General features: G+C 40.2%; 1 long non-coding RNA gene across 1 annotated transcript in view; it reads right to left on the bottom strand.

The window, feature by feature from the left end:
- The window catches only part of LOC108445752, a 32,373-nt gene extending 29,492 nt beyond the window's left edge, over nt 1–2,881 (bottom strand). Inside the window, exons 1-2 of the long non-coding RNA XR_001860716.1 lie at nt 2,717–2,881; nt 2,393–2,522 (exon numbers count right to left, since the gene is read on the bottom strand). This is a non-coding gene — a long non-coding RNA (uncharacterized LOC108445752). The remainder of the gene's footprint in view (nt 1–2,392; nt 2,523–2,716) is intronic.
- Between the last annotated feature and the right edge of the window lie 5,716 nt (nt 2,882–8,597).

The following is an 8,597-nucleotide window of genomic DNA, read 5'->3' as shown; positions in this document are numbered from 1 at the left end:
CTACCAGACTGCTACCACCACCCTGACTAACAGGGTGCCGGGTTGTATCCTGACTCTGTCAGTTTAACCTAGTGTTATCTGCTTTTATTTTTTTCCTTCCCCCCTCCTTTTATTTCCCTATTAAATTGTTATTCTGACTTAGTGTCTCCCACTAGTTTGTTTTCAAACTAGTACACTAGTCTATTTCTTGGCACAGTGCATACCAACTAGTATGTTTGAAAGAAAGACAACAAAAAACAGGGAGGAGTGGTTGGTAGACAAGGTGCTTGTGCTGTGATTCAGAGGGACCAGGAAGGGCTGGAGAAAGTGGCTAGCAGAAAGCTCATAAAATTCAACAAGAGGAAGTGAGAAGCCTTGCACCTGGGGAGGAATGTGAGTGACCAAGACACAGACCCAGACCAGCAGAGGATCTGAATCATTTATTCAAAGGAATGAGCTGGTTTTATACACTTTTCCAAGGCACAGTATTTCCTTATATGGTAATTCTCACTATGTGACCTATCCCATGTTGCTACATCAGCAACACACTTTCTCAATGTCCTTCTGTGGGATGATCACTCACTGTTCACCCGTCTGTCAGCTCCTGGCAGGCTCCTCTCTGTAGGGCTCTGCCGTGTGACACCTCCTCCCCGCAGGGTCCGGTGGAGACAAGCATCTCTGTGCCACCATGTGCTTCTCTGTGCTTCCATGTGCCTCTGCAGGCACGTCCCACAGCCTGCAGATCAACTCCATCCCATCTCTTCCCACAGAGGAACACCACCAGCCACCAAAAAACACTGGAGGCTGACCCATTCTTTGCAGGGCTGCTAAAAAAGCACTGGCAGGCTGTCTTGGCAGGCAAAAAGTTGACCATGAGCCAGTGAAGTGTTGTCATGGTGAAGGTGGCCAGTAGTGTGCTGTCAGAGAGTCAGCAGCAGTGTGAGGGAGGTCATCTTTACTCAGCAGAGGAGGGCTATGAAGCTGACTAATGAACAGAATGTCTCATGAGGAAAGCCTGAGAGAGATGTGACCTTTTTGGATAAAAGAAAGCTTAGCAGGAGATCTTATTAATACCCAAAGAGAAGGTATAAAGAAGATGGCACAAGGCTTTTCTCACTGACAAAACAAGAGGCAATAAGCACAAAACCACCATGAAATTCTGTTTGAAGACAAGAAATCTGCTGTTGTTTTTGTTTCAAGCCTGGATTAAATTCTGACACAAGTTCCCCAGAGAGTGTTTAGAATCTCAGTTCTTGAAGCTATTCAAAATGTGACCAGACACAGCCCTGGCAAACTTGCTCTCACTGACCCTGCTTGAGCAGGGTGTTTGGAATAGATAACATCGCATGAGGTCTACTTTCAACAATGTGATTCTGTGAAGCACAGTTTAGGGAAGTGTAACAGATCCTCCCAATGGGCAGTATCTATGAAACTGCACTATTTTAGGCTCTTTCACCTCTCTGTAGTCCTTTACCAGTATATTTGCTATTTTCAACACATCCCTATGCATGGGAATGCAACATCCCAGGGCAGGAAATTAATGCAATAAAATGATAACCCTGGTGGGCAGTGCAGTAAAAAGTACTTATCACTGACGATGCCTTGGCCTCTCTCCAGAATCCCTGGAAAACTGCTTTGCAGAAAAGGACCTGGCAGTGCTGGTCGATAGCTGCCTGGACATGAGCCAACAGTGTGCCCAGGTTGCCAAGAAGCCCAAGAGCATCATGGCTTGAATCAGAAATACTGTGTCCAGCAGGACCAGGATGATGACCGTCCCTTTTACTCAGCACTGGTGAGGCCACACCTTGAATTCTGTGCTCAGTTTTGGGCCTCTCATGACACAAAGGACATTGAGGTACTGGAAAGGGTCCAGGGAAAGGCAATGGAGCTGCTGAAGGGTCTGGAGCACAAGACTAATGAGGAGCAGCTGAAGGACCTGGGGGTGTTTAGCCTGGAACAAAGGAACGAGGGGGAACCTTGTCTCTCTCCACAGCTGCCTGAGAGGAGGTTGTATCCAGGTGGGAGTCAGTCTCTTCTCCAAGGTAACAAGTGATGGAACAAGAGGAAATTATCTCAGATTGTGTTCTTCATGGAAAGGGTTGTCAAGCACAAACAGGCTGCTCACCATTGGCTGGCTCACCATTCCCAGGGGTATTTCAAAGATATGCAGATGTGGTTCTGATAAACATGGTTTAGCGGTAGACTTGACAGTGCTGGATTAATGGTTGGGCTCAATCTTAAAGGTCTTTTCAAACCTAAATAATTCTATGAATCAATGATTCAATATTGGGGCTTTTTGTTGCGTTGGGTTTTTTTTAACCTGCTTTTGCTTATTATAATTTACAATATATAATGATATTACTGCTACAGTTGGGTGGCAAAGAAACTTTCAGGGTGCAAAAATCTTTCTTACCTTCTTCACAGGAGTCTGCAGGACCCGATGGGATGCATCCCAGAGTCCTGAGGGAATTGGCTGTTGTAGTTGCCAAGCTGCTCTCCATGGTATTTGAAAAGTCTTGGCAGTCAGGTGAAGTCCCAGGTGACTGGAAAAGAGAAACATTTTTACCCATTATTAAAAAGGGTAAAAAGAAGAATCCTGAGAACTCTGATCTGTCAGCCTCTGTGCGAGGAAAGATCATAAACAGAATCTCCTAGAAACTCTGCTAACACAGAGGACAAGGGGATGATTCCAGACAGAAAATACAGTTTCACTGAGGGCGAGCTCTGCCTCACCAACCTGGTTGCCTTCTAAGACAGGGTCACTCCATCAGCTGACAAGGGAGGAGCTACAGATGTCATTTATCTGGACTTCTGTAAGGTCTTTGACACAGTTCCTCACAACATCCTTCTCTGTAAATTGGACAGATTTGGATTTGATAAGTGTACTGTTAGATGGATAAGAAAGGGGTTGGATGATCTCATGCAAAGGATGGTGGTCTATGGCTCAGAGTCCTGATGGGTATCAGAGACAAGTGGTGTCTCTCAGGAACTAGTGTTGTTAAATATCTTCATGAATGACACAGATGAAGAGATTGAGTGGACCCTCAGCAAGTTTGCAGATGACACCAGAGGGCCCTGGACAAGCTCAAGAAGTGGCCCATGGGAATCTCATGAGGTTTAACAAGGCCAGGTGCTGGTGCTGCATCTCAGTCAGAACAACCCCTGGTGCCAACCCAGGCTGGGCATGAACAGATCGAGAGCAGCCCTGCCCAGAAGGACTTGGGGGTGCTGGGGGTGAGAGCTGGACATGAGCCGGCCATGGGCACTCCCAGCCCAGAAAGCCAAGTGTGTCCTGGGCTGCATCCAAAGCCCCGTGGGCAGCAGGGGAGGGAGGGGATTCTGCCCCTCTGCTCTGCTCTGGTGAGACCCCACCTGCAGAGCTGCCTCCAGCTCTGGGATCCCAGCACAGGAAGGACATGGAGCTGTTGGAGAGGTGATCAGAGGGATGGAGCACCTCTGCTGTAAGGAAAGGCTGAGAGAATTGGGATTGTTCAGCCTGAAGAAGAGAAGGATTAGGGGTGACCTAATTGTGGCCTTCCAGTACCTGAAGGAAGCTAACAAGAAAGATAAGACGGACTATTTGCAAGGGCATGGAGTGACATGACAAGGGGGAATGGCTTCAAACTGAAATGGGGTAGGTTTAGATTAGATATGAGGAAGAAATTCCTTACCATGAGGGTGGTGAGACACTGGAATAGATTGTCCAGAGAAGTTATGGAAGATCCAGCCCTGGAAGTTTTCAAGGCCAAGTTGGATGGAACTCTGAGCATCCTGATCTACTGGAAGATGTCCCTGCCCATGGCAGTGGGGCTGGAACCAGATGATCCTAAAGGTCCCTTCCAACCCAAATCATTCTATGATTCTAACTGGATAAAACTAGAAAAGTATAATTGGACTGTTCTCTAACAATATAGATTTAAAAAAAAACCAACCAAGCAGAAGTAGGAAACTAATCTTTATATGGCTTTTCTAAGAATTATCATCTTTAATTCCATTTTATAATTTTTAATCCTAATGGTAGGTAATACAGAAACCGCTTCCTGTGACCAGCATGTATATGATGCAGTGTCATTGAAACCCTCCTAAACTGTTTGAGGATAGATGTTGATGTACACCACTGTTCACAAGTTTGGGAATAGTCTCTTTTTTTTCCTTTGTTGTATTCAGTTCATGCAGATAATGTTCTGGATTGTGTTCATCTTAACCTATGAAAAAAAAATTAGAATCCATTCAGAAAGCAGTAAAAGATTTCTGTTTTCATCTTAGAAAATATTTTTTTCATCATCAATAATAAGAATGAGAGCTGATTGAGTGATAAGTAAGTAACTAAGATTTGGACCATTTTTTGCCGTGAGTACAAACCTCAACTAACTAGAAAACAAATACAAGAAATCTAAAAATTCTACTTATACTGTACTTGAAAATCTATAGAAGATAAGCACATCTCATAAGTCTTGACTGAATGAATTTTAGCTCAGCTAGCATTTTCACTCCTGAGATAAATATATATGCATTTTATTATGTTTTTCTGCAGCATATAAATCAATACAAAATATGGTCATTAGGGGCTTGGCAGTATTTACTCCAATTTTTCATTTGACTACTAACTAACAATTTATTAGTTGTTATTATTGTAACTAACTTTTTGCTTTTGGAATACAGAGAACATCAAAGATAACTAGAAAGACCATGTTTTCAGATGATCTCCTTATATGAATGTTTATTTGTTCTGTGTTGTTCTGGTTCGCTTAAATGACATTCATTTTTCCCTGTTGTTTAGTTTTGTTTTTTTCTTTTATAATTGTTGACACAGATAAATTTGAAAGAATTTAAATATATTCCATTTCTTGGTTTAGATTTATTCAGATATGCAATTATGTTGTGTTATTCTTTCACGCATTTCTTATCTGAATCCTGCAGCCTTTTATTGTTTGTCACTCTCATTTTTCCATATTTTTTTAATCCATCTTATTCTTTAACCAAGAAACATGCAAGATAAAACTTTCTCAAAAAACAAATTGCAGTAATACACAGTAAAACACGACTGTTTTTCAGCACCTTCCTGCTTCCTATATTCCTAAATTGTCAAATTTTAACCCACAGTCTGAAGAATCATATTTGCTTTTTAAACTTAATCATAAGACACCAGACAGGTAATTGGCACAGTACTTGAAATAGCAAGTTATATGTTATTATATCAGTGTCAGTTCTCAATGGCATTAATTTACTGCTGTGACACTAAGAATCCCTGGAGCTTCACATCCTAAACATTTTCCCTTGTCTCTGATATAAGGAAGTGCACTTAAGACTTATGAAATCAAGCTAGTATTCCCAAATAAACCTTTTTGAATTTTTCCTTTTACAGGAATTAAAGAGATATGTTTTATCTTGTCTCCAATAGTAACTAGGATTTCTTTGGTCTTAAGGCAGGTATTTTCACCCAAATCACTTCAGTGGTGATAAAGAGTTACCTGCCTTTCTCATATAACCAATGGAAATTTTCTTTATACTGGACTAGGAGAAGTCCATTCTCTTTAAAGTCTTATGGTGTGACCAAGCAAAAACATACTAGGAGAGCAAAGTACTTGTGATTATTTTTATTCTTTAGTGAACCTCAAGTATGCCAAACATTTTCCTAAAACAGAAACAAACACAAACTCCAGTTTCTTTTCTGAAAGAGAATTGCTTTCTAACTCTGAAAAATTTATAATCTAAAATATCTACAGAAGTTGCAGCACTCTGAGATATATCTTAATACAACTGAATTGTTATATTGTATAGGTTATCTTAATGTAATAGAATTGGTATAGTCTGAGCACCAGTCCTTCCTGCAGTCCCTTTTTAGTAAGGTTCTGCATAAATGAGGCAATAAAACAGGGACACAACGATTAATGACACACTACAAGATAGGCAACAATTAGAGGGGTGGGGGAAAGAGAAAAAAATTTATACAATCACTATTACTTTTTCTCCTAATTTTTCTGCTCCTCCTGAAGTTCTCAATGTATTCTCCATTTCTGTTTACATTAAAAGGCTTGTTGGTTTGTTATTCATTTATTAATGGATGCTAATTGATATTGATCTCAATGCCTTGTTTATTATCAACTTCTGGTGAACAAATTATTCTAAGGTGATATAACTGGAGTGAATTGTGTTCCCAAAGGCAGAATCAATATACATAGCAAAGTCTGAAGAGACATTTCTGCTTTGAAGCACATCACAGTTAAGAAAGATTTATTTAGAAGGCATGGATAAAGACAGAGGAACAGAACACCTACAAAGAGATGGTAGGAATAAGAGCTATGACAGATTATCAGGAAAGAACAAGAGAAGGTTGCTGACACCACAGACAGCTTTAATTGGAAATCAACTCCTATCCTTCCCTGTCTGCAGTGCTGGATTTGTCTAGGATCAGAGTCATATACAGGGAAGATAAGATACTTCCTTACTCTTTTTGTAGCTTTGCAACTATTTAGCAAAAACCAACAGAGTTAGAAATAAAAACAGCAGTCAAAGCTGCACTTTACATTAAAGTAGAAAAACCCCTCTTATATATGTCCTGGTTTCAGTTGTGATGGAGTTGGTTTTCTTCCCAGTAGCTTGTCCAGTGCTGTGCTTTGTACTCAGTGTGAGAATCATGTTGAGAACACTCTGATGTTTTGGCTTTTGCTAAGCAGTGTTTTCCCAGGGTCAGGGACTCATCAGTGTCTCATGCTCTGCCAGTGAGGGGCTGCACAAGAAGCTGGGAGGAATCACAGCCAGGACAGGTGACCTGAGTGAGCCAAAGGGATATTCCAACACCATAAAATGCCATGACCAGCATATAAAGTGGTTTGTAGGGTAAACCATAGCAGCTGGTAGGGAGAGGACAAGTCCTGCTCGGAGACTTGCTGGGCAATGGTCAGTGGGTGGTGAGCAACTGTATTGTGCATTTCTCTGGGTTTTATTAATCTGTCTTTCTCTTTTTCATTGCAGTTGTTATTTTTATTATTATTTTGTTATCACTATTATTATCACAATTATCTTCTATTTATTTTGTCTAGTTTCAGTTATAAAACTATTCTTATCTCAACCCATGAGTTTTATTCATGTTTTTCAATCTCCTTCCCACCTCACCAAGAGAGTTGGAGGGGAGTCACTGATCAGCTGCCTGGTACTTAGCTGGCTGGGACAAAAGCACGACAATATGAGAAAGTGTGTGAAGATTATGTGTTAAATGATATCCAGCAGAAATGCATGAGCTCCTCTGTCATTCTGATTTGCTGCATCATTGTTGGTACCTTTCTCCTGCAGGTCCTTGTCATTGCAAGTTTCCATTCCTCCACATTGTCTGTCCTTTCCATGTATGTTCTCTTCCTCCCCCTCCCTTGTGTATGTTTCATTGAAAGAATCTCTTGCTGTTTTGTGCAGGCTGTGGGTCCCCTACAGACAGCACTTGGAACCATAAACTCTAACTCCTTCTCAGCCATGCAGTTTATATTATAAGCAAAATCTCTGAAAACTGAACACTCAATAAATTGTCCGGAGGCTTTGTTGTCTAGTCACAACTGAGAAGAGACTACAGTCTGGTAACAGGGCATATTCATTTGTACAATATAAATTAGGGGAGTTTTACAATTACAGCAACTTGACTAACATCATATTAGAAATATAGTTATATTTCTGTGCTACTTTGACCATATTGAGGAGTTTTAGGACTGAATGGTGAAAAAAATTCTGTGAACACTGCTACTGCAATGTCATCGGTATGTGAGAGGTGTTTCCATGAAAAGCCACTTTTGTGGATGGACAGATTCTGAAGAAGGCTGGTCCTGTGCCAGAGAAGACCAGGGTAATAAAAGCAAGTCCTTCTTTGGAGATTCGTAAGCATAATGGAAAAGAAAGTAATATATTTACTGAGCAGTAATAGAATGCTTTCTAATAGCACTCAGATTGAAGTATTACCAAGTCCTTCTTAAGGAGCAATGGAAATGATACGTCTGTGTGAATAGGAAAAGATTATTTTCTCCAGCAATAAAATGAATGATAAAATGGTTTATTACTGTTGCCAGAAAATTTATACTGACAAGTATACCCACATAATTCATTGCATTACAAAGAACATTGTATTGTCTTGCCAAAGAAAATCATCATTTTAATTTAAGATGAATTGTACTTTAGTAGCTGGTACAGACTTCATAGATCACAGATCTGAGTAATGAAACTGATTTAAAGAAAACAGCTATGACATTACTTTAACAATTACCTGATTAGAACAATTTAGCCCTTTATCAGGGTTGCTGGCATTTTGAGGAAGTCATTCTGCATGAACTGACTCATTTTACAAAAATAAAATGCATTTCATAATATCAAGCTTTAAAGTTTAAGTATACCTCAAGGTATCCAAGTTGCTTCACATACTGAACGTAAAAAATAATTCTGTCATCCTGTGCTCTGGAAGAATTGTTCTAGAAAATTATGGTCCTTCTGGAGACATTTTAATCTCTCATTTTATTTGAATCATACAAAGCATATTACTATCAGAAAAAAATCCTCAAAGGATCTCACTTTGTTAAGTAGAAAAGGGCTGAGATAGTGCAGTACATGTTAGTGTAATGACATGATATGTAAAAAAGGAA

Source organism: Corvus brachyrhynchos, unplaced genomic scaffold (assembly GCF_000691975.1).
Source record: "Corvus brachyrhynchos isolate BGI_N302 unplaced genomic scaffold, ASM69197v1 scaffold33, whole genome shotgun sequence".
Classification (NCBI taxonomy): Eukaryota; Metazoa; Chordata; class Aves; order Passeriformes; family Corvidae; genus Corvus; species Corvus brachyrhynchos.
This window is presented reverse-complemented; position numbering and strand designations above follow the sequence as displayed.